Below are 27,783 nucleotides of genomic sequence, written 5' to 3' on the forward strand. Positions count from 1 at the left end.
TCGAGTCATGCATATCAACTGCGTGCTCAATCTGCTGACAGATAATTCGCGGCCATAGACAGACACTGCATAATACTCAAGGTTAAGTTGGAAGGGACATATATAAGCATGTCATCTAAAAGGACGTATCTCTCTGGTTCCCAAAAACGGAAAAAGAAAAGGTTTACTAGGTTTTTTAGTTTAAAAGGTTAATTGAATACTGAGTCAATTTCATTATTTAATCTATGTATCTATGTAACGTTCTATTTTTTATTTTGTAATTGGAAATTGCTAACTTAATACGCATTTGCACAGTTGCAAATTATTTATTTAATATGTTTGTGATCGTTTGTTTGGAATACAGAGGCACTATCATTATTTATTTTTTAATGTTATTTTTGATAATATTAATGTTTGTGTATTTTGATTTCAGTTTAAGATTGCACATTTACAAATCTGTTGAAAGATTTTTTTATTAAACTGATACTTTAAAAAAAAATACAAATGCTGTTGTATTTAATTATTTTACAATTTAACTTCAGTAAACCACACTTGATGCTTCACTTTGAATATGAAAGGTTAAAATAAATCTGTGATCTAAGTGCCCTCTAAGGTTAAAAGGTGACTATAATAATACAGGGGTCTATCAAGGGACAAAAGTCTAGAATATTTTTGGCATGAGAGCAACTGAATGAGCCTTCCAGGCCCAAGAGGTCAAGGGGCACTGAAGCCCAAGCCCAAGTCACCATCTCAATAAGTCAAAAAGCAAAATGCTATGAATATGCTTAAATTTAGGTATTTCCCTTCTCCAGCTGGCCATATAAAAAATACAGGAAATCACATCTACGTAATTCAGTATTAATACAATTGATAATGTCAATTAATTCATTGTCAAATCATTGTAGTGTGACATTTTTGTCAATAATCGTCGAGCGCAAATGACTCCGCTAGGTGGGAGGGGGGGCCCCAATATCAAATTCTGCTTAGGGCCCCCGAAAGGCTTGGGTCGGCCCTGTGTACATATGTAAGCCACAGGTGTTTTAATGTTGAATTACCATTAGGGCTGGCCCGAATGCCATTTTTCAGGCTTCGAATAGGCCTACTCGTTGGTTTTTCCGAGCGAATATTCGAATACTCGTTCCAGAAAAAAACACCATCAAAAACAACATTGATAATCACTATATACTAGAGCTGTCCCAAACGATTATTCTAGCGATTATTTTTTCGATTAGTCGACTAATCTAACGACAATTTTACCATTAATCTAACGATTATTTTTTCAGTTACCGATTATTTCACATTACTTCATCAATGTAACTTTTCACACAATATGGATATCAAAACATTTGTTGTTAAAATATCAACATTTATTGAACATGACACTTTTTTGTGCAATAACATTGTGCAAACACGGCACTTAAATTGTGCAAACTGCAAAAATAGTGCATTTTGATGCCATATGTAGTATCCAACAAATGAACAAAATAAGTCAATCAGGAGGAATATACCAAATATAAAAATACTGTTCTACTCCTTCCTCCCTCTCTCATTGTGCAAACTGAAAAATAATGCATTGCCACCTCAGAGACCCAACTTCGAAAAGGATTTATGTAATTTAAATTGTCAACTTGTAGTGTGTGTTTACTACTTAGAACTTGTTGATAGATCGTGGAATTTCGCAACCCGGTATCACGCGATTGCGTGCTCCTGCGCACGAACGTTAATCTATTGAAGCGTGTTCCCGAGCACGATAGTCCGACTTTTTGCGTGTTACACAAAACGAAATGTAAACCAATGCATTCTGAATGGGAGTGTTCTAAGACAATTAACGTGCTCCACAAAACGGTACGAGAGAGAGAGAAAGAGAGAGCGGGAGGGACAGAGAGAGAGAGAGAGCGAGAGAGAGGCTTCAGAAAGGGTGTGCGCAGATAGTACAGTGCACCCTAGTTATGTTTATGCCAAAACCTATATATATAATTAGGCTGTGGAAATTGCAATAAGTTAAGAACACAACTTCGCACGTTGAGCACACAGCCGTGTGACTTGTTTATTTTGTAAAAAAGAAAACCGGAAAACAAAGCGTGCTGAAGGTAAACAAATCTGTGACGTCATGAGACGCACGTAATCCTTAGGGACCGCAATCCCTGAACCACCAAGAACGTAAATGACATGCAGTAAGCAACAACACAATTGAAAGAACAACACATAACGAAATACTGTAGTTGAATTATGTTACGGTCACTACAAGGCTATAATTATATTATTTAGCGTGTAATGAGACAATCTATAGCCAAATTGTCGAAGATGCCCGAGAATCTTCGGGGATATCAGCATGGGAAATCGGCGAATCAGACCCATGAAGGGGGGGGGGGGGGGGACACGTTAGTTGAAGGGGGGGGGACACGTTTGTTGAGGGGGGGGGAGACACGTTTGTAGGGGGGGGGCACGCTCGACAACGAGAGTTGGTTTTTATTGAACGCTCGACAACGAGAGTTGGTTTTTATTGAACAAGACTTCAACACGGAACAGCTGCACGAAACGATGGTCACGTCACTCTCGGTGACGGTGTCGACAATAATGAACACACGAACAATGTTAATAGAACAACACACAACCACATAACATCCCGAACCCATTAACCCCACTTAATCCTAACAACAAAACAAGTTAACAAAAGCCCCATTTGTCAACTGAGAACCCCAATTCCCAGAATCCCCCGCGGCTCCGGAACACGGCGTAGCTTATATTAATCTTTATTATCTGAATGGGAAATGCAATATTTTAGGACAGATACACCATTAAACGAGTTTCTAATGACATTTCTAGCGAGAAATTTACATTTTCCTTACATAATCTTCAGTCAGTGAATGTGTATGATCTTTATTAATCTTTATTATCTGAATGGGAAATGCAATATTTTAGGACAGATACACCATTAAACGCGTTTCTAATGACTTTTCTAGCGAGAAATGTACATTTTCCTTACATAATCTTCAGTCAGTGAATGTGTATGATCTTTATTAATCTTTATTATCTGAATGGGAAATGCAATATTTTAGGACCGATTCACCGTTAAACGTGTTTCTAATAACATTTCTAGCGAGAAATATACTTTTTACTTGCATAATCTTCAGTCAGTGATTGTGTCTGATCTTTAGTTTTATAGTTATTAGGATTTGATCGGCTCGCTCGCATGTTTCAACGACGTCAGGTTGCTTTCGCTAAACTAGCAGCTCACGTGCTTCCTGCGTTTGTGTTATTAAACTGTTACTTTATGTAACTTTTAATGATATCATCTTGTTAGAAACACGTATATCTGAGAGCCAACCCAGTCGCCAAAAGCATACGTTGACAGTGTACTTTTCGTGAACACTGGATTACGTCGCATTTCAACATAAAATAGCGTGTTATACACACACACACACGCACGCACACGCACAGACACACACACACAAGCACGCACAGACACACAGACACACACGCACACACACACACACACACACACGCACACACGCACACCGTATTTTCCGCACTATAAGGCGCACCGGAGTATAAGCCGCAGCAGCTAAATTGAATGATGTGTACATACAGGGCCGGCCCGAGGCATAAGCGATACAAGCGGGCGCTTGGGGCCTCCTGACCGCCAGGGGGCCCCCTATCGGAAAAAAGAATAAAGAATAAAGAATACATCTATACAAGAAAATTCTGATTTTACGATCAATATATCTGCCAGCGTTCGAGTCATGCATATCAACTGCGTGCTCAATCTGCTGACAGATAATTCGCGGCCATAGACAGACACTGCATAATACTCAAGGTTAAGTTGGAAGGGACATATATAAGCATGTCATCTAAAAGGACGTATCTCTCTGGTTCCCAAAAACGGAAAAAGAAAAGGTTTACTAGGTTTTTTAGTTTAAAAGGTTAATTGAATACTGAGTCAATTTCATTATTTAATCTATGTATCTATGTAACGTTCTATTTTTTATTTTGTAATTGGAAATTGCTAACTTAATACGCATTTGCACAGTTGCAAATTATTTATTTAATATGTTTGTGATCGTTTGTTTGGAATACAGAGGCACTATCATTATTTATTTTTTAATGTTATTTTTGATAATATTAATGTTTGTGTATTTTGATTTCAGTTTAAGATTGCACATTTACAAATCTGTTGAAAGATTTTTTTATTAAACTGATACTTTAAAAAAAAATACAAATGCTGTTGTATTTAATTATTTTACAATTTAACTTCAGTAAACCACACTTGATGCTTCACTTTGAATATGAAAGGTTAAAATAAATCTGTGATCTAAGTGCCCTCTAAGGTTAAAAGGTGACTATAATAATACAGGGGTCTATCAAGGGACAAAAGTCTAGAATATTTTTGGCATGAGAGCAACTGAATGAGCCTTCCAGGCCCAAGAGGTCAAGGGGCACTGAAGCCCAAGCCCAAGTCACCATCTCAATAAGTCAAAAAGCAAAATGCTATGAATATGCTTAAATTTAGGTATTTCCCTTCTCCAGCTGGCCATATAAAAAATACAGGAAATCACATCTACGTAATTCAGTATTAATACAATTGATAATGTCAATTAATTCATTGTCAAATCATTGTAGTGTGACATTTTTGTCAATAATCGTCGAGCGCAAATGACTCCGCTAGGTGGGAGGGGGGGCCCCAATATCAAATTCTGCTTAGGGCCCCCGAAAGGCTTGGGTCGGCCCTGTGTACATATGTAAGCCACAGGTGTTTTAATGTTGAATTACCATTAGGGCTGGCCCGAATGCCATTTTTCAGGCTTCGAATAGGCCTACTCGTTGGTTTTTCCGAGCGAATATTCGAATACTCGTTCCAGAAAAAAACACCATCAAAAACAACATTGATAATCACTATATACTAGAGCTGTCCCAAACGATTATTCTAGCGATTATTTTTTCGATTAGTCGACTAATCTAACGACAAATTTTACCATTAATCTAACGATTATTTTTTCAGTTACCGATTATTTCACATTACTTCATCAATGTAACTTTTCACACAATATGGATATCAAAACATTTGTTGTTAAAATATCAACATTTATTGAACATGACACTTTTTTGTGCAATAACATTGTGCAAACACGGCACTTAAATTGTGCAAACTGCAAAAATAGTGCATTTTGATGCCATATGTAGTATCCAACAAATGAACAAAATAAGTCAATCAGGAGGAATATACCAAATATAAAAATACTGTTCTACTCCTTCCTCCCTCTCTCATTGTGCAAACTGAAAAATAATGCATTGCCACCTCAGAGACCCAACTTCGAAAAGGATTTATGTAATTTAAATTGTCAACTTGTAGTGTGTGTTTACTACTTAGAACTTATTGATAGATCGTGGAATTTCGCAACCCGGTATCACGCGATTGCGTGCTCCTGCGCACGAACGTTAATCTATTGAAGCGTGTTCCCGAGCACGATAGTCCGACTTTTTGCGTGTTACACAAAACGAAATGTAAACCAATGCATTCTGAATGGGAGTGTTCTAAGACAATTAACGTGCTCCACAAAACGGTACGAGAGAGAGAGAAAGAGAGAGCGGGAGGGACAGAGAGAGAGAGAGAGCGAGAGAGAGGCTTCAGAAAGGGTGTGCGCAGATAGTACAGTGCACCCTAGTTATGTTTATGCCAAAACCTATATATATAATTAGGCTGTGGAAATTGCAATAAGTTAAGAACACAACTTTGCACGTTGAGCACACAGCCGTGTGACTTGTTTATTTTGTAAAAAAGAAAACCGGAAAACAAAGCGTGCTGAAGGTAAACAAATCTGTGACGTCATGAGACGCACGTAATCCTTAGGGACCGCAATCCCTGAACCACCAAGAACGTAAATGACATGCAGTAAGCAACAACACAATTGAAAGAACAACACATAACGAAATACTGTAGTTGAATTATGTTACGGTCACTACAAGGCTATAATTATATTATTTAGCGTGTAATGAGACAATCTATAGCCAAATTGTCGAAGATGCCCGAGAATCTTCGGGGATATCAGCATGGGAAATCGGCGAATCAGACCCATGAAGGGGGGGGGGGGGGGGGGGACACGTTAGTTGAAGGGGGGGGGACACGTTTGTTGAGGGGGGGGAGACACGTTTGTAGGGGGGGGGCACGCTCGACAACGAGAGTTGGTTTTTATTGAACGCTCGACAACGAGAGTTGGTTTTTATTGAACAAGACTTCAACACGGAACAGCTGCACGAAACGATGGTCACGTCACTCTCGGTGACGGTGTCGACAATAATGAACACACGAACAATGTTAATAGAACAACACACAACCACATAACATCCCGAACCCATTAACCCCACTTAATCCTAACAACAAAACAAGTTAACAAAAGCCCCATTTGTCAACTGAGAACCCCAATTCCCAGAATCCCCCGCGGCTCCGGAACACGGCGTAGCTTATATTAATCTTTATTATCTGAATGGGAAATGCAATATTTTAGGACAGATACACCATTAAACGAGTTTCTAATGACATTTCTAGCGAGAAATGTACATTTTCCTTACATAATCTTCAGTCAGTGAATGTGTATGATCTTTATTAATCTTTATTATCTGAATGGGAAATGCAATATTTTAGGACAGATACACCATTAAACGCGTTTCTAATGACTTTTCTAGCGAGAAATGTACATTTTCCTTACATAATCTTCAGTCAGTGAATGTGTATGATCTTTATTAATCTTTATTATCTGAATGGGAAATGCAATATTTTAGGACCGATTCACCGTTAAACGTGTTTCTAATAACATTTCTAGCGAGAAATATACTTTTTACTTGCATAATCTTCAGTCAGTGATTGTGTCTGATCTTTAGTTTTATAGTTATTAGGATTTGATCGGCTCGCTCGCATGTTTCAACGACGTCAGGTTGCTTTCGCTAAACTAGCAGCTCACGTGCTTCCTGCGTTTGTGTTATTAAACTGTTACTTTATGTAACTTTTAATGATATCATCTTGTTAGAAACACGTATATCTGAGAGCCAACCCAGTCGCCAAAAGCATACGTTGACAGTGTACTTTTCGTGAACACTGGATTACGTCGCATTTCAACATAAAATAGCGTGTTATACACACACACACACACGCACGCACACGCACAGACACACACACACAAGCACGCACAGACACACAGACACACACGCACACACACACACACACACACACGCACACACGCACACGGTGCATTTCGCTGCTAAAACAACAACAAAAAAATATTCCCTCAAATATTATTACTTTCAAAACGTTGGCCAAAATGGCCAATAATATCATTTTTTATTTGGGATGCTTCTAGGACATTTTGTGTGGATTTTGAACGGTATGTGGGGGGCACGTTTTTTGCAGGACCTGGCAACCCTGCGCTGTTGCCCGAGATCTGGATCCACCCCGGCGTGGTGCCATCTCCTTTTGACCTTTTGACCCCAGACTTCTGGGGGAATAGCTGAATCAATTCATTAGTCAATCAGAAGCATGTAAATATCTTCCCGGTGGCGTAAGAGGACGATGTCCTTCAACATCTACGCTTCCAGGAGATTGCAACGGTGCCACACATGAGCATATTCGAACATGTTTAATGGTAGTAATTAGCTGTCGAAATTGGAGGCCTTAATAATAATAATAATAATAATTTTATTTAAAGGGCGCCTTTCAAGACACTCAAGGTCACCTTACAGAGCATAAAGTTATAAGACAGAGGTTAAACATGAAGAATTAATAACACTCAAAAAGACGCCTAAAGTGAAGGGGGGGACCTCACTAACCACCACCAATATGTAGCACCCACTTGGGTGATGCACGGCGACCAATCGACGCCAGAACGCTCACTACACACCAGCTTGAGGTGGAGAGTTAGGGATGAGGTGGAGAGTGAGGGAAAAGAACATTTAAACTATCGACGAAATTCCCAGTAACAATCCGTCCAAGAAACATAGAAGACAGTGTGGGGAGACAGGACGGAGAGACTGTCAGGCGCTTGTTCACGGAGAACCATGCGGCCCGCATTATATAAGAAAGTTTCAAAGCTAAGACAAGAGGGAACGAGGGGGAAAAAAAATTGTCAATACCCCAAACTATGCTCCTATAAGGGGGGCACAGTGTAGGGATTAGCAAAAAAAAAACACCTCAACACATAAGCATCACATCAAAAACATCACAAACGCATATGGGAGGGGGGAAGGGGCAGGGGAGGGGGGAGGGAGTCCAGTAGGCGGTGAGTCCAGGGGGGGTGTGTGTGTACTCAGTCTTGTGTGCGTGTGTGTGTGAGCTCAGGGACTCCATCTCCAATGGACCCAACAGTGTCTCTCCCGTCTGATAGCTGGTGACGTGGACACGACCGTCGCCGTGGAGACGACCTCGAAGAGTTCCGACCAGAGATAAAGTTCACAGGAGGTGGGGGGTGGACTTTGTGGGGGGAAGGGTGGCAGGGCATCCGTCTGCATAACAACCAGGGAAAGGAGAGATATCAGCCTTCCAAGGCCAAAGTGGGGGAGCCGAATGAAGATAACGATTGCTTTGGGTCAGGCCGACTCTGCAATTTTTGCCAACCTTAGAGTCTCTCTGGTACTCTCAATACTACTAATCAATACTGAGCAGCTATTTGCTTCCCGATAAAGATTTGTCACAAATGATGACATGTTATTTAGCATCTACACGTTGAGCTGAGTCCAATGACACCAAGAACGACACTCTAGCTAATGGTAACATGTATTTGACATGGTACACCTAGGTCTAGGACATGATCTCGGTGTAGCAAGAGGCCGAGCTTGATCTCATTGGACTCAGCTTAACGTGTAGATGCTAATTAACATGTAATTTGTCAAAAATCTCCATCGGGAAGCAAATCTATAGCTGGTCATTATTGATAAAGGCCTCCAAAATCGACAGCTAATTACTACCCCGAAACATATTCAAATATGATCATGTGTGGCACTGTTGCAATCGTCTCGAAACGTAGATGTCAAAGGACACCTTGTTTGCTCTGTTGCACCACCGGGAAGATATTTTCATACTTCTAATGGATTGATTCATATTTTAAGGTTCTCGGAGTGAGACTTTAAGTGGCTGCAGCAGAAGTGTTGAGACGAAAGATGATATCAAGAGATTTATAGAATATTCCCATTCACATTATGATTCTTCGTCGTAACATCCGACCAAACATCCTTTACATTCACAGAGCGAAGATTATGAAAGTCCAGGCTCAGCAAGTGCTCCATCTCGTTGCACCTGCACCCAGCGGATCGCTTGCAAGATTTTGGCCTGAAGTTCATCCCAGACCTACACCCTAGCCATCCAACATGCATATCTGAGAATCAGGCCTCTCTTTAATAATGACAAAAAGTTACGAGAGAAACACATTAACTTTTTGTTATCTCATAAGCGGCGTGGTGCCGGCTCCTTTTGACCCCCGACTTCAAAAACGTGGCCACAGGCCAGCTGTGTCTACACACCTTTAGCCACAAATGTACACCTCCATCCCACAAAAAATGGGGACTAGAAACTAACCTCTGTCTTATGTACATTTACTGTACTGTTGGAGGTCACGCCCCTTTGCCGACCTTTTCGAGATAGCTAGGGATGCTAAAATGTTTACACACATTTCCCGGGGCCCCGTGTACGACATATCCGAGATTTGGAGTTCTAGCCCTTAGAGAAAAAAAGTTTTCCCAAATGGAGTGTCATTTGGACAAAGCCCCTCAGAAGTGTAGCCTGCAAGACCTAATGGTCCCCCTTCCTGCCCTCGGGGTCCGACCGGGCCAAGTTTCGGTGCGGAGAGGTCCCAGTTAGGCCCTAGAATAAGGTATTACAATTTCAGGGCGGTAGGACCTTCCTATCTCAAAAACTGGTCCCTAACCCTATCCCCAAAGATTCTCGGGCATCTTCGACAATTTGGCTATAGATTGTCTCATTACACGCTAAATAATATAATTATAGCCTTGTAGTGACCGTAACATAATTCACCTACAGTATTTCGTTATGTGTTGTTCTTTCAATTGTGTTGTTGTTTACTGCATGTCATTTACGTTCTTGGTGGTTCAGGGATCGCGGTCCCTAAGGATTACGTGCGTCTCATGACGTCACAGACCATGCTGGATTTGTTTACCTTCAGCACGCTTTGTTTTCCGGTTTTCTTTTTTACAAAATAAACGAGTCACACGGCTGTGTGCTCAACGTGCGAAGTTGTGTTCTTAACTTATTGCAATTTCCACAGCCTAATTATATATATAGGTTTTGGCATAAACATAACTAGGGTGCACTGTACTATCTGCGCACACCCTTTCTGAAGCCTCTCTCTCGCTCTCTCTCTCTCTCTCTCTGTCCCTCCCGCTCTCTCTCTCTTTCTCTCTCTCTCGTACCGTTTTGTGGAGCACGTTAATTGTCTTAGAACACTCCCATTCAGAATGCATTGGTTTACATTTCGTTTTGTGTAACACGCAAAAAGTCAGACTATCGTGCTCGGGAACACGCTTCAATAGATTAACGTTCGTGCGCAGGAGCACGCAATCGCGTGATACCGGGTTGAATTTCGACAGTCAACAGCTAGACTAGAACTGCATAACATGACAAAAGTTCTCTAACTACTTAGAACTGGTTGCTAGATCGTGGAATTTCGACAGTCAACAGCTAGACTAGAACCACATAACATGACAAAAGTTCTCTTTTCACCACCAGAGTATAAAATCCGAACCCGACAAAGTCTATTCATAATATTGTAATGACCACGGAAGAGGCAGTGAATGAAGTGATTAGACAGCTTATTAGATACCTAATAAACCGTTGGAACACGCAAGACCGGTCACAATAGCAACGCTGGTACGCTGGTGCATATTTACCACCACGACTGGAGTGAGAGTGGGGGGGGGGGGGGGAGGCGACGCGTCAACGCAAATTATTCATGTCGGCGAATTTTTGAAGTCGATTACGTCGACGTAGTCGTCCCAGCTCTACTATATACTCCCTGGACCGATTTTGACAGTATATGCATATTTTGTTGAAGATTTAATAGCTTTTGAACGTTAATTAGTAGGCCTAAGTAGGTTGAAGTTCCTTAGTTTTTCCCCGTGAAAGTGCCCTTACGGGAGCTTTTCAATTCATCCTGGAACGTGCATCTTTTCAGGGAATTTGTACAATAAATCCATAACAAATACTGAATATTGATTGTCTTATGTGTCCATATTATATCCATTATATTGACCGGGTATTCCCAAGACGCTCACGCTCTGCAGCAAGCCAGTCACAGTTGATTGGCGCGGCGCTGTACAGCGAACGTAAACAAACAACTTAGCTAAGGTTAGCATTTCGCTAAGAATTACTTTTCCTCCCGAGATCCCGCTAATGTTGTGTTATAAAGTAAAGGGAAACAAGATATCTATTCTTCCTCCACCTCTCTCGCTTCTCTGCTTGGTGTCGCTGACGCTAACCCGGGGATTCCACCGGACGCGTTACGGCAACGTTACGGCTGCGGCACGTCTTGGCCGCGACTTTGCCCTGCTTGCATTTCCACCGGGCGCGTTACGGCAGCGCAACGCTGCCTTGCGAGCCAGCCGTATTCCCGCGAGATCACGAGATCCCGCGATAATCCGAAACCTAATGTACTCACCTTCCACTCCCAAAACTACTGCAATTAAATGCCAGGCTTTGTCCTTTCTGACATTGTTCTTATAAAAAGGATGATTTGAGACCCTTTGATTGATTGCTGACCTGGTGCCACCGGTCATGACGTAATAATGTTGGTGTTTTATTTATTGTGTTTTATTTTGAAAATTGACCGGAATGCTCTATGGCTTTTACTTTTTCACTTCCTGCCCTGATCTGTTGAAATTGACGCGGTTCAGCAACGGCTTGCGGCAAAAATACGATTGCTACGGAATGATAGCGCTGCGGCACGGCGAGCCGCTCCTGGAACGTTGCTGAGACGTTCCGCAGCCGCGCCCGGTGGAAATGGTCTCATTGATTAGAGTGGAACCTATCTGCTGCGGTGACCGCGGCCAAGACGTGCCGCTGCCGTAACGTTGCCGTAACGCGTCCGGTGGAATCAAGCCTTTAGGGCCGTTACATAGTCGACTCATCGCTACGCATACGCGTCCAGAAGGCTACGCGACGCGACGCTTCGGCCACCATTATGCGTCGACGCGTAGCAAAACGCGTCCTCCCAATTTTTGATACGCGACACGCCGATCCATGCAATGCTACGCGTTGTCGGTGGGGGCGATACTTTAAAAATTGTACATTATTTAAACTATAGGTTATATTACAGAAGAGAATTTGAGAGGATGAGGGAACGTGAAAAGAATGATATTCACGTCTCTTTTACTAATTAGGCTTACGCCAATTTATGCGAACCCTTCCACAGGGGAAAAGTTTTATTTTGACGTGCGACATCAAACAGCTGATGTGCGACATCAAACAGCTGATGCGGGATTATGTGCCATTTTAATGATCTTCTTGTCACCCGATATTCGTTCTATTACTGGCCTTATTTGTTTTAGTGTTAGCCTATTTGAATTAATTACGTAATGTTTTGTGTTCACGTTGTGTGAAACATAAGCGTTCATGTTCTGTGTGAAACATAAGTTCAGTAGCCTCTTTGAGTGAATGAAAAATGTGTGCGTGTATGGTGGGTCAGTTTCTGTATTTGATGAATAAACCCCTTTTCTCTAATAATGTTTCCTACCATATAATTTCTGTGGACATTATGCGCTATAGCTTTGGCTATAGGGCCTATGATACACTTAAATAATTAATTCATCTGTCGAGGCAGTAGCTCGTTGTATAACCATTTTATATGGATATGAATTAATGAGTTTGACGTAAACAAAATTAGTTAACTTGTGTAATGTGATAACTAATGAATCAAAAGTCATGCTTCCAAGTGACCAATGTCTATACATTTATTGGTCAGTGCGCATACCCAATCGTAGCACATTGTACTGGTGGGGAAACATGCCAGCATCTGACAAAAAATAATCTGCCAGCTGCTCCCTGACAAGGGCCGGTTTTGGTGAGAGTCGGGAAGATATCGGATGACTCGCGAAAGGAGATCATCAAACTTTGACGCCGACATCCGAAAATACTGGAAATGCCTCTCCTCGTCCAGGTTTCTCATTGGAAGCACCAGAGAAATAAATTCCACATCCTGATCTCGTGTGGTATTTAAAGGGCGCACATACCACCGCCTATCTCTGCGCTTCCTGCGTTGCAGCCACCAATGTAAAAGGGGCAATAAAATGCACTCTTCTTCCATAGCTATTTTGATCGGAATGTCACCCGGAATTTTATCCGCAACGTCACCCGCGAAAACACCGGTGACTCTGCTGCCACCTGTGGCGTGAGTGGTGTATTGCATGTCATGCATTGCCCGCGATGTTTGCGTATGCTGTGTAGACTATGTAACGGCCCTTATAGTTTGCCTCCCTCGCTCTGGTAACGTCACGTACGTGAAAAAAAAAAAACACGAAGCTCCGAATACTGATTTAAGCTTTGAATACTAATTTTTCAGTACGAGTATTTGAATAATTTAGGCCAGTCCTAATTACCATATGTAAGGGTTCGTGCACAGAGGGGATTGTCGGGAAAGAGATGGCTGTCTCGCTCTCGTAATGTCTGTCTTGCTCTCGTTCTGTCTCTCGTTCTGTCTCTCGTACCACTCTCGGTTCCACTTTTACTTTTGCGCGCTACCTGTCTCACTCTTTTCCGGCCTCCAGTTTTTCCTGCTGGAGCCCGCCGCTTAAAGGTGGGGGGGCGCGGACCGGTCATAGAGCCCATAGATTTAAAGTTGGTGGACTGTAACCTGTAAGATCCATAGATTTAGTAGGTCCCCTAGTGGCCGTTAGCTGTAAAAATCCATAGATTAGCCGCACCATTATATAAACCGAAGAATCGAAAAATTTGAAAAAAGGCGCGGTTTATAGTCCGAAAACTTGTTTATTTAAGTTAAATCAAAATCATGTTTTTTAACTTAAGGTCGCTGCAAGCCAAGTGGCCTTGCCCCTAATATCACGAAATTCCAGGCCTGGTCCTGAGTTAATAAAAATGCCTATTCTCATATTGAGACAAATCATGATCACTGTCCTATAGCGTCCATTTTTTGTGAGTCTCAATGTCTACTTCAAATACAGTTAGAAATATAATACAGTTGCTTCATTTTGTTTATATGCTACAGGCCGAAGGTTTTTTATGTATAACATTGCTTGGGGAGTCCAATTCCTCCACTGAAAAGGGTGGAAAGTGATTACAACTCTATGCTAGTTAGCGATCTATCTCTTCTCTCAACCCGGTATCACGCTATTTCGTGCTCATGCGCACGAACGTTAATCTATTGAAGCGTGTTCCAGAGCACGATAGTCCGACTTTTTGCGTGCCACACAGAACGAAATGTAAACCAATGCATTCTGAATGGGAGTGTTCTCAGACAATTAACGTGCTCCACAAAACGGTACGAGAGAGAGAGAAAGAGAGAGAGGGAGGGACAGAGAGAGAGAGAGAGCGAGAGAAAGGGTGTGCGCTTCAGAAAGGGTGTGCGCAGATAGTACAGTGCACCCTAGTTATGTTTATGCCAAAACCACAAATGCTATATATATATATATATATATATATATATATATATATATATATATATATATATATTATTTAGCGTGTATGAGACAATCTATAGCCAAATTGTCTGCATGGGAAATCGGCGCATAAATGTGGCTATAGATTGTCTCATTACACGCTAAATAATATAATTATAGCCTAATTATATATATAGCCTATATATATATATATATATATATATAGGCAATATATATAAATCGGCGCATCAGACCCATGAAGCTATAAAGAAAGACGTCATCTCAAGCGGGAGAGAACGTTTGCGGTGCTGGTTTGTGTCACGTAAGTACAGGGCTCTCATGTCTCATGCATTCGGCGTGAGACACACGCAATTCAACCCATGCACACGCTCAAACCTGGTCTCACGAAAATACGTGATACTGTCACTTTATTTAATCTATTGAAACGTGATCAGGGTCCAGTAGGCCTATTTTCTAAATTTTGTATTTCAATTGGAAGTAGGCTATTTGTCGTGTCACTAAGCACGACTTCCAAACTAAGGTTCTGTCCGGGAGCGTTCTCCCTAATGTCCCTTATGGAGCTCCGTACAGATCATTCATTGTTGAAAATTGTCTGTGATAACTAACAAATGACAGCTTTTGGCCACCCGTTTCTACTTAAAATTGTCTGTGATAACTAACAATATGACAGCTTTTTTGGGCCCTATTTTAACGGTCTGAAACTCAAGTGGGAAGCGCAAAGCGCAAGTAGCTTTGTGGGCGGTTCTACGGCGCTATCGCCATTTTACAGGCGGATAAATGACACTTCCGCCGCGGCGCAAGTGTCAAAAGGGTTGGCATACCAATATATACGTGAGACAGGGGTGTTACCAGTTAAATTACCTAAACAGCTTAAAACAGCTACAATTCTCCCCTCTATAAGCTAGAAACCTAAGTACGGTAAACCGTGTACTAATGCTAGATTTTGGCATAGCCAAAATATAGAAAAACAGCAATAAACACAATTACAAAAAACAGCAATAAACACAATTACAAAAACTCCGGGGTCACTTCCGGTTTAGCCGGAAGTTATGACTAAGTTATTAAAACATTGACGGAAGTTATTAAACATTGACGGAAGCTATGCACCCCGTCACAATGATGTCCAGAGGAGGGAGAAAATAATTTATTTTTCGGCTAAATCTCCTTCAAATCTTTGCAACTTTTCATTTTTCGTTTTGTATTATTTTTCTTCATTTACGCCTACGAACATTTGGACAAGTCGAATAAAAAATGTCTCAAGGACATACTATACTTTCCGATGTTTTGGGCTCACTTTCTCTGAATCCGAAGGTTATGAATGCATGGTAATAATTGTACAATGTAGCTAAACAATAGAGCGGAGATGTCATTAGTTTGCTTATACCTCACTATATACGATGCAGCTCCTCTGACAGATGAGCTCTCCTCTCCCGTGCTGCAGCTGGGGCATTTGGACGTAATGGCATCGGCACATGCAGTTCAGCATCACGTCTCCTTAAGTCCTCTAATCTATCCTCATTAATGTCATCGACACATCCATGATTCATGGCAATGTTGTGTAAAACACAACATGCCACAAAGAATGCTGCGACTTTTTGAGGACCATAAGTACCACCTGACCTATCCAAACACCTGAAGCGCATTTTCAGTATTCCGAATGTACGTTCAATTACACTGCGTGTAATTGTGTGTGTGTTTCCTGTTGAATACAATTTCGCGCACTGTTGCTGGCATAATAAATGGGGTCATGAGCCATGACTTCAACGGATAGCCGTTGTCCCCTAACAGCCACCCATCCAAGGGAGGATTCCCCTCGAATATGGCAGGAATGGTCGAGTTTGCCAATATGAAAGAGTCATGGATTGAGCCAGGGTAATTAGCAAAGACATGATTTATTCTACAATTAGCATCGGAAATGACTTGGATATTAATCGAATGAGTTCCGTTCCGGTTTATATATACGAGTGCGTTTACTGATGGGGCACGTAGCTGCACATGGGTGCAGTCTATAGCACCAAGGACGCCAGGGAACCCATACTTGGTCCAAAACTCCTGCTTTGTTCTTTCCTGGCTGTCAGGTGTAACGGGGAATTTGATGTATTCCCCAGCATGTCGGACTTGACCTGACGTAACTGCATGTATAGCCGAACTTATTGCCGATTGTGAAATGCGTCCAATAGAACTAAGGGGATGCTGGAACGACCCAGATGCATAGAAATGCATTGCCGCTGTAACTTTCACTTCAACGGGGAGGGCATAGGGACAGCGTGCATCAGTCCCCAGCTCATCTGCCAGGAGATGGCAGATATCTGTGACAGCCTGACGGGTCAGGCGTAGCTTACGCCTGCATTCCTCCTCACTCAGGGAGAGATAGGTGTGTCTGGGCCGGTAGACCCTCTCCCCCCGGCGTCTGATCCTCGGTCCCAAGACGTATTCCATTCCACTGTGCAATAGAAAAATTATGAGCAACCTCAACTTAACTGGTAAGTTGCAGAGCAAGGTTTTAAATGGACTTACAGAAGGTGATTTCACAGTCTTCAGAATTTATTTCACAGTCTTCAGAATTGTGGTTCCTGATTCTTGACGGACAACCCACTTTGACAGGTGTCCTTATATACATGTGTCTCTTGCCACTATTGGTCAACCAGGTTAATTAGATCCGTCATTACGCCTGCTACAATTCGCGTGAATAATTTGGGTAAATGTGTACGCTAGATTTATGCCTATTTATTTTATCTGTATGGACACCACAATGATTTTCCTTGTGTGGTAATATTTTGTTTTCCTTGTAATTTCCTTGCAAAAATGGGAACTGCTGTTGTAGTTGCAATTTTTGTTAACGACTTATCTAATTTACTTCAACTAGCTATGAGCAATAGAAATCGGGGAGTCCGGAAAAAGTAATGACAAAGACTTTATTGTTACCCACAAAATAGGTACAACAGAGCCGAGCATGTGATTTTGCAAAAGACACACTGACTGGGGCTCCGATCCCAGTCCCTCTTATCCACCTCAACCGAGCTGTCATGCATGTTATACGACCGTCCTGGTATATGTTCAAAATGGCCTTACACGGTATGGAAAGTTAGCCTTACATTCCCTTACGTATGTGCTCATCTCCTGTAGTTAATGTAAATAATGGGAGGATGTCCGTAGCCTGGGCCCCAAAGTCTTTGGCGCCTTATTAGGCCATTGCTCTGGGTCCAGAGGTGGTTTCTCTACTTTTCCACTATTAATGTTTATGCCTTGGTATATAGGCCTGATAATACTCATAGTTAATACAAAAGTAATGGTTAATTTCTACCACATATCCCCCCTTGTTGGGGCCAATAAGGTTCCAACAAATTACTTGAATTATTGCTAAGCCCTTGCCAAATTGACACCACATCTGGTCATCAGTAAAAACCTCAGAGATTTGACAGGGATTTCAACCTGCAATATTTTCAGGGATTTCAACCTGATTGTAGGCCAAAAAGATTTACCAAATGCAGTGTATTATTAACATTCTAATCCCTACAAGTTGTACATATGTAATCATAAAACCTTTCTAATCATAATAGCACAATATTCCATATTCATCATGCAACTATATAAATGTGTATCTAGAATACCCACATAATAATCATAAAAAGCATAATAATCAATAATCATTCAGCATGCATTGAAAATTGGCATTTCAAAAATATGTGACATCATATTATACATTTCAAAAATGTGTGACCCAATATTATACTAAAAAGTGGACACAATAATATACATTTAAAGAAATACGTGACATAATAATATGGGTCATAATAATACACTCAAAAACTGATGTTTCATCATAATACAGTTTTTAGAAATGTGAGATTGTCTGCATGCTTGCACGGATTTGAATGGCTCAGGTGATCTTCATGTATTGGTGCGCAGGATACAAGTGGGGGGTTTTGGACATTGTCATAGATGTTGCTCCTGTTGGCTGAAATCAAGCCTTGTAGATCACGAGGCCGGCTCACATCGAGAGGTTACTAGCACATCGTGTGAGCCTCCACCTGGTGTTTGATGTATCACACTCCGCTCTCCTCTTCAGATTCGCTCTGAAGCTCTTTCCCATAGAGCCTCCATTCCCAATCATTTGACTCATCTATGCCAGTTACCCTAAGGGTCATCTCCCTGGAGAGCCTAGATGCTGTCATTGATCACTTTCAGCATCATTGTGTGGCTGCCGCTCCTGACTCGGCTCGAAATGGATCTGGTCCTGGGGCAGCTGGTCAGCCCCAGGTGTGTCTGCGTCTGGCTCCTCCTCCTCACGCTCATCCCTGGGTTGAGCGGCTTTTGTGCAGTGGTTGAGATGATACCATGTGGCACTTCCTTCCACCTGGATGGCTGTTGGTGTTGCGTTTGTGACTTTGTATGGCCCTTCTCTCCTGGGCTCGTTCCACTTTCTCCTGAACACCCTTAGGTACACTTGGTCACCTGGCTCCACCCCCCTTGGTGGCTCCTTCTTCAACTCTGGAACTCTGTCTTTCTTTCGCTGGGATTACAAACTTATGTAAAGCAGTTAGTTGTTCAAAAGCATATTTTCCTTAATTTTATTACTCTAATGGAAGTCCCTTTTGGGACCCTCGAATGTTTAAGTGAAGGCATGGGTCGACCCTAAGCACTTCATGCGGGGTTAGATGCGTCATTCTGGTAGTTTTCATGCGATAACTCATTAGTGTCAGTCGTAGTGCATTAGTCCTTTAATTTAGTACTCTAATTTAATTTTGTTAATCTTTGTTTTATGCGTCCCATTCCTCTCTCCACCATACCTTGTGGTTTGAGGATTGTAGACACGGACTAGTCTTTATTTGACATGCAGATGTTGAATCACTTGTTTGAGTGTTTTCTGAATAAACGCTGCCCTATCGCCTGAGCTAATTAGTGACGGAATTCCAAACCTTGGCATGACTTCTCTAGTCAGAAACTTGATTACTGTAGCCGCACTTTGGTCTTTTGATGGGACTGCTTCTACCCATCTGTTGAACACTGTTTTTTCAAATATTTAGCACTCATTTAGCTGGATGTCAATCATTGTTTGCAAGTATGGTGAAGAAAAACCTTGTTTTCTATTTTTTTTCTAATTCTCCTCAATACCTCCCCCCTTGCGCAATGGTCAAAACCATACGCATTAAATGATAAACAAATCTAATAACGCCGTTGGTGCACCCAACGTCGAAAAGTCTAACCGTAAGTAACCATCAACAAACTGAAACCAATCTTTTGGGAAGGGAAATCGAAACCAGTATGTCCAAATCCAAAGCCCAATATGGGTGGGTTTACCATCAGCCACCTGAAACCACGCTGTTCCAAAGTCATGCACTAAACCGAAAAAACGTACATGCGTTAGTGGGCTTCTATACCACAAAGGTAAAATAAAATAAAATAAAACGCGACATGCCCCGTTCCAAGACCACTTCTGCTGCCATAGCTGCCATATCTGACTCCTGTTCCCCCTCCACCTTTCATCAGCCGGCTTTTCCTATGATGGTTGCAGTCCGTCACTCCATGATCAAGTGAGCCAGTGCTCACAGTGACTCTGCCAAGTAATCGTGACTGTGCCTGCTTTAGGTTGTCCCGGGCTTCAAGGTGGGATCTTACCCGTCGTTGGCTAACCAGCCTTCCATACTGGCTTATTGCAGGATGCCGTACCTGGGATACGATCAATCCCCACCTATATGGTCGTATAGATCGCAAAGTGGAGGGATGGAGACAGAGTCTTCAGCCGCATCTGCCTTATGCAGCCATGTGTGTGCACATCAGGGCGACTATAAAACAAAAGATAATTTATCAGAGTTAAAATTATTAAAGTGTTGCAACAGCATTAGTGGCATTTGAAGGTAAACCCACTACTTCCGAATCCAATTTGACAACATAGCATGTATGACTCCTTCCCAGCAGATGTGGCGTCAATCCACCTTTGTCCTTAACTAGGGAGATGTGAAAGAAAACAAAAAATCACAATATTAAACCTTGCATTTTCAATATTGGGCGACTCACTTCTATCTTAACCGTTACTCAAAATCACAATTCTCTTCATAATCCTACCCGATTGCCTTTCACTATCTATTTAAATTGGACGACCTAATTAAACCTTTTATTCTACCTATTGATTGCATTTAGTGTTTTCCACATTTTGATTCACTACTATACCAAACCCAAACCCTCTACGTTGATCTTAACTAGTTTATTCAACACTGAATTGATACATTGTTTCTATTTACTAATTAACCATATTGTTTTATCTGAAGTGTGCTTGTGTATCCCCTTGTGTACTCCATCACTCGGAGTAGGAGAGGATTCTCCCCTACCTCGGCAGCCCCGACACACACATGAGAACAGGCTCACACACACATCCTTTCTTATTCTATTTTACTTATTTATTTTAAATGACATTTTGTCATTGTGGATAACCTAAATTAGAAATTTGGATAACGTTTTATCATACTTATTTGGTCTAATTTTTAAGTATTGCCGATTGTTTTTTCTAAATTATAAGATCACTTTTAATAAATTGTCTATTACTTATCATAATCTCTAAGGAAATATTTTATTTGTGTTGTTATCTTGGCACCTAGACCTCGTCAGGTACAAGCACCAAGATAACATCCACCTATCCACGCAGAGTCCAAGGGTTGGGTCCGCTCCTCTTTTGATGAGTCACTTTACCCTGGCGCCATTGAACCCATTGACTCCTGTGGAGCGTGGTGTGCAGACAATTTTTAACGCTAATTGCTCATGTTTTGGAGTCTAGATAATTATTCCTAAATCCTGTGATCACCATGTAACTTACTCAGGGACACATCAACACTCAGCTAGGAGGAGATGGGGATCGAACTAGCAACCTTTCGGTTACAAGACACCCTCTACTTCCTGAGCTAAACCGACCCCCAGCCTCCTCTCCGCTGATTTATTACCTCTGCGTCGGTCCACGTCCGCCCTTTTTGCTTTCTTTACATTCCTCTCCCTTCTCCAAACACCTTCTCCCTCTGATCCAACCCGTTGTCTCACCAGTGCTCTGTGTACCAAGATGTAATGATATATACCACATGGTGTTCCGACGCGTTGGAGAGTCTCCAAGAACCACAGAATCACCGATCCCAGTGGTGGTTCTACGTTTTTTCTAAAACAGTGGACATAGGTTACATTCAGGGACCAATTACAGAGTACATCCAAGCACACAAATAATCTATTCAGTACAATGCGAATACAGTCTCTCTCTTAGTCTCTCTCTTACTCACTCACTCACTCACTCACTCACTCACTCACTCACTCACTCACTCACTCACTCACTCACTCACATATACAACTTAAAATAAGAATTCTCTGATTTTCATCCTTGGAGCTGTCATAGGTATTAACTGCGTGTGTCCCGAGAATTCTAAAGTTTTGGCGAATTTTCCTGCCATGGGGAGGTGAGAGGCATATTTTGAACCTACGCAAGTGTAAGTGGCTCCAGTGTCAGCCATCATTGGCGTGCCTCTATCATTTATCAGAACCTGCAGTATTGGTTCCTCATCAGCTTGTTTTGTGATTGCTACAAGCTGACCCTCCCCCTGTGGATTCTCTGGGCACCCCTAGTATCCCTGACCCATGAAGGGACACTGTTGTCCCTGGTTGTAGTTCCCTTGATCTTGCCTCCCCTGATAACCGTTACCCTGTCCTTGCTGGGATGGAAAAGGGTTAGTCAAACAATTTCTCTTAGTATGTCCTTCCTGGTTGCACCCATAACATATTAAAGGACCTCTGCGTTGTCCTTGGAATCCCTGCTGTTGAATATTTCTATACTGTCCCTGGGGCCCCTTGTTGTGATTCTGCTTGTTCTTATTTGTGGGGTTCCAATAATCATGGATGTGTACATGTGTAACAGTTGGAGTAGGTGACAGTTGGCTCTGAGGCTGTTGTACTGGGAGAGAAAATGCCAATCGTGGATAGTGGTTTTGAAGTGCGCCCTGCTGGACGGCTTGCGATATTACAGCAGCTGGTTCTAAAACACCTGCCTGTCTCTTCTTATCTCTTTCCTTCCTTGTGAGATCTTCCAGCTGAAGCTGATATAGCTTCCTCTGGACCTCTTTGCTTTGTTCCTGTATTCTTTGTTTATTCTTACGATATTCATCCACTGCATGAACTAAATGGTCATTAAAATCTCTATGAGATCCTGATGTAAACAGTCCAACCACATCCTCTAGCTTGGCTTTGATTTGGCTGGGAAGTGTCTCTACCACAGAGTTTCTAAACATGACAGAGAACACCGGATGGATCTCAGGATCCTCATCCGTCTCCATGCGCCATCTGTCTACTTGGGCCTGCAGGTAGGATGCAGGGTTCTCTGTGTCACCAATAGGGAGACCTCTCATGTTTTTAGGATCCATGCGGACCGGGAACTCCCTCCTGAGTGTGGCCCACATCGCCACTCTGTAGCAATCAAGTGTAGTCCCATCATACATTCCGTCCATTATATCCAACCCTCCATTCCTGAGTACAGACTCCATTTTAGATAACCCCAATACTCTTGCCAACAGAGCTTTCAGGTCCCCCACTGCCATTAGCTTTCCCACTGTGAGTACCTCAAATGTTCTAATCCATTTAGACGCCCCGTTGTGTATGTTAGGGAGTTTAGAAATGACTCCCTCCAAGTCCTGTGAACCCCATGGTTGATAGTGGACCTGTTGTCCTTTGACTAGAATAGGATAGTTTCCTGGGAGGGTGTCGGGTGCCTTTTTTCCCCTTTGTGATTTCCTTTGTTTCTTATCTAACTCGAATGGTGTGGGGCTTAGTAATGATGTACTGCAGCAAGGCTCCTCTGTCGCTGGGCTCCCACTATGCCCCTCCCCCTTGGGGTCATTACTCTTTTTTAGCTTCCTCTGAGTCTTTGTCCTCTTTACTGACCTCCTTCCTCTTTTTTTCTTTTCTGGAGAAGGCCCCTCGCAAACCTGCTCATTGCCATCTTTCACATCTTCATTACTGTGCTCAACACCACTTGCCCAATCTTCGTCCTCATCTTCACTCTCACTAGAATTACTGTCAGTATTGTTACACTCTTCCCTTGCTTTCCTGATCCCCTCATAACAGTCCATGTGTATGGGTGCGCCCCTCCTCCCCTGTGTGTTACATTTATTATCTCCTTCATCTAGTGTGACTTCCCCTTTAGATTCTACGTTGTCTTTTAGCAATGGGTACAATGATACTAGTTTGTGCAGCGGTGGCTCAACCTTCAGAGGCAATGGTTGAGCCTTGTTATTATTAGCTATTATTTCTCCCGCCACTCTCTGTAATGTTCGCCATCTCTCTCCTTCCTCTAAGAACAAAGCTAGTACTAACTTTTCCCTGTCCCTCTTTGCTAAGGCCGTTTTTCCACTTCTGTTATCTATGTAATTCCTTATTACTACCTCCATGTCCCTATACATTATTGGATCAAAAGTCCCTCCCGCGGGCCATGTTGTGCCTGATTTAGCCGTCCGCTTCTCCCACTTCTCAGAAATTTGTTTTATCTCATCTCTGAGGAGTGGATTGTCTCTACTCAAAACTTCTACCGCTGTTGGTGCCATTTTTAATTATTACTTTATTTATTTTAATTATTTTATTTATTTATTTTGAAATACACTATTTATTAATACAATTTATTTGAGTTTATTCTAATGGTTAGTTAAAATACTTTATTATCTCTAAGCTACAAACGTGAACTCTTCCAAAGCGCTCTTCTCCCTCCCGACGATTGGAATGTGGCCCCTGTTATCTATTTTTAGACCTGGCCTGCAGGCTCCTGCTCGTCCCGTGAGTTTTGCTCGTGCACGTGCAGTTAGACTCAGAGCGTTAATGTTTAAGTCAAAGAAGATTTCCACATTTATTCAGTACTTCAACAAATGTACTATTCTCTATCGTTCTAACTATTTATGATTATCAATTACTTCAAACAAATTAACTATTCTCTGTCCGCCTAATTTATTTATGACAGAATCAACAAAAAATAAACCGGGTCGTAAAAATCTCCGAGGTAATTTAATCCTAACACGATTTAAATACAGACAATAAGCCGATTCATACAATTTCTTTATATTGTATTGAAAAATGTCCGAATTGTTTGTAATTAATTACAAATAAAAGGTTGACCGAGCGTAGAAACTGGCCTTTTAATTAAAACATGACCGGTCGGATGGATAATCAACCAACCAAAATTTCAAACAAGTACCTATCGCTTCACAGTGCCAAGATCAGAATTATAAATTAACTATTTCAGCAGTTACAACAGTTACGCAATCGTTCGAACTGTGGACCCAACCTGAGCCGAGATCTCAGAAATCCAACAGTTACGCAATCGTTCGAACTGTGGACCCAATTTGAGCCGAGGTCTCAGAAATCCAACAGTTACGCAATCGTTCGAACTGTGGACCCAACTTGAGCCGAGATCTCAGAAATCCAACAGTTACGCAATCGTTCGAACTGTGGACCCAACTTGAGCCGAGATCTCAGAAATCCAACAGGTGCGCAATCTTTCGACCTGCGGACCCACTTTTCTATTGGAACTTTCTCACTAATTCGTTCCTCTAGAATACAGCCACAGGACTTTATAGTAGGTATATTTTAACCAAAACACCAAATAACAACAACTCGTATCAAAATAGGGAGCCACAAAGCGTCTTGGTCATTTAGAACCACAGAACGCGTATATGGCCTATGTGCGTGTGCACGTCAATCTCTCCCGGAGCTCCCGTCTCTCTATCTCTCCTCTTTAACTTAGGTTCGTTTGACTGAAGAGACACTTTACCCGTTCACCAAGCGTTCAGACGGGGCAAAAACAGATCAACCAACCGTTTAATTAGTGGTAAGCCAAACTTACCGAGAATAATTTTGTGCGCTTGGTTGTGTGATCCGTCCGCGCCCCGCCTTGCAGCCCGGCAGTTGGGCTGTCTCTTTCCAGTCCTGTTCTTCGTGACGCCAATGTGTAGTTGCAATTTTTGTTAACGACTTATCTAATTTACTTCAACTAGCTATGAGCAATAGAAATCGGGGAGTCCGGAAAAAGTAATGACAAAGACTTTATTGTTACCCACAAAATAGGTACAACAGAGCCGAGCATGTGATTTTGCAAAAGACACACTGACTGGGGCTCCGATCCCAGTCCCTCTTATCCACCTCAACCGAGCTGTCATGCATGTTATACGACCGTCCTGGTATATGTTCAAAATGGCCTTACACGGTATGGAAAGTTAGCCTTACATTCCCTTACGTATGTGCTCATCTCCTGTAGTTAATGTAAATAATGGGAGGATGTCCGTAGCCTGGGCCCCAAAGTCTTTGGCGCCTTATTAGGCCATTGCTCTGGGTCCAGAGGTGGTTTCTCTACTTTTCCACTATTAATGTTTATGCCTTGGTATATAGGCCTGATAATACTCATAGTTAATACAAAAGTAATGGTTAATTTCTACCACACTGTCCGTGTAGATGAAAGAAGCAAAGTGTATGCGCGAGGTGCACAAGCAATCCGTATGCATCGCATGCGCATGTATGCATGCGCCCTTAAAATAGCATCTGAACAACGCGCCACTGACTTTAAACCAGGTATTTCCTAGTCAGTAGCGCAGTTGTATTCAGAAACGGCAAAATACTGTTTGCGCCAGAACACGCCTCCTCCTTCCGCATGATCAATCCCTAATTTACCGGCGAGTGGCGGTGGTGGGAAAAGAACGCTCAGCGCCAGTTGTAAACTAGCAACGACACATGCGCCAGTGACTAAGTCACTTGCGCCGGATGCAAGATAGGGCCCAATTTCTTCTAAAAAGGTAATTCGACCGGATACCTTTCATAGGCTTGTTACAGGTTTGTAGGCTCGCCCTAGCCCAGCCTACTACAGTTGGTGTATGATTATAATATTAAGTACCTTTGCTGTATGGTCTAAGGAACAGATAAATATTAATATTAATGCATAGAGTACACACCTACCTACCTGTACTTAAAACATTGGGCCAATTAGTAGGCCTCCAAACATTGTTGATATAAACTACATTAAGAGCACAGACAACGGACAACGTTTGAACGAGCTGGCCCAAGACAGAACACCTCGCCGACCGCATCTCACTTGACTAACTATATAACGAGAAACTGCTTATTCTTATGCAAAAGTGAACTTAATGTAGCATATTTTGATTAAACCAAGTCTAGCAAAAAAACATCTTATTGATGAGATATGTTGTGGGTGACAAGGTGGTACGACAAACGGTTTAAAATATACAGAGGTCAAGAAAAGTTTAATCAATGTTTCCTGAATTCTGTGGTCCAAAATTCTGAACAATGTGTTAAACACCCTGCCTCAACTATAGTGTTTTCATGCCGTCATTTTTATTTTGCCCCTTGATTTCTTTTCCAGTGGAGCTTCGAAGGGTCCGTTGTGAATTTGTGAAATCTCAGTTATCAAAGGTCTCCTGGATGACCTTTTAGAGCAGAAAGTGTTCATTATTGAGGACAAGGACTCTGTGATGGAGAACGAGAGGAGCACAAAGGACCGACCACGGTGTCTGATCGATATGGTGATCGGTAAAGGGGAGAAAGCAAGTCGGATAATGATTGCTAGTATGAAGAGGAAGTACTATGACTTATGCTCCACCCTGGGTCTTATCTCTTCTCCTGCTGGTGTGGGTGAGTTGTTACCATGAATGTACTTTTTAAAGAAACGGTCACTACCAGCTTTGTTTTGACAAGAGGGGAGCTTCTTTGTCCTTAATCCACTGGGATCCACTGATCTTCCACTCGGGATTACATTTGTGTGGAATAAAACTTTACGGGCTCTATCTTGCATCCGGCGCAATTGACTTAATCACTGGCGCATGTGTCGTTGCTAGTTTGCAACTGGTGCAGAGAGTTCTTTTCCCTCCTGCGCCACGCGTCGGTAAATTAGGGAATGATCTTGCGCCCCAAGGGGCGGCTCGGCGAAAGGAGGAGGCGTGTTCTGGCGCAAACGTTCCCTGGTGCTATCTTGCCGTTTCAGAAATCACTTGTGCCACAAACCAGGAAATACCTGGTTTATAGTCAGTGGCGCGTTGTTCAGATGCTATTTTAAGGGCGCATGCATAATGTTGCTTGTGTACCTCGTGCATACACTTTGCTTCTCTCATCTACCTAGCCACACATTCTTGGTAAAATAACCCCTCACACCAATTTCAG

General features: G+C 42.2%; 2 protein-coding genes across 4 annotated transcripts in view; both read left to right on the plus strand.

Moving 5' to 3' along the window:
- LOC130405767 (uncharacterized) overlaps positions 1-27,783 on the plus strand; it is a 198,073-nt gene that overhangs the window by 137,753 nt on the left and 32,537 nt on the right.
- Positions 1-27,783, plus strand: part of LOC130405769 (uncharacterized) — an 83,170-nt gene that overhangs the window by 52,680 nt on the left and 2,707 nt on the right. The window lies entirely within an intron of this gene.

This window comes from Gadus chalcogrammus, chromosome 16, assembly GCF_026213295.1.
Source record: "Gadus chalcogrammus isolate NIFS_2021 chromosome 16, NIFS_Gcha_1.0, whole genome shotgun sequence".
Taxonomy (NCBI): Eukaryota; Metazoa; Chordata; class Actinopteri; order Gadiformes; family Gadidae; genus Gadus; species Gadus chalcogrammus.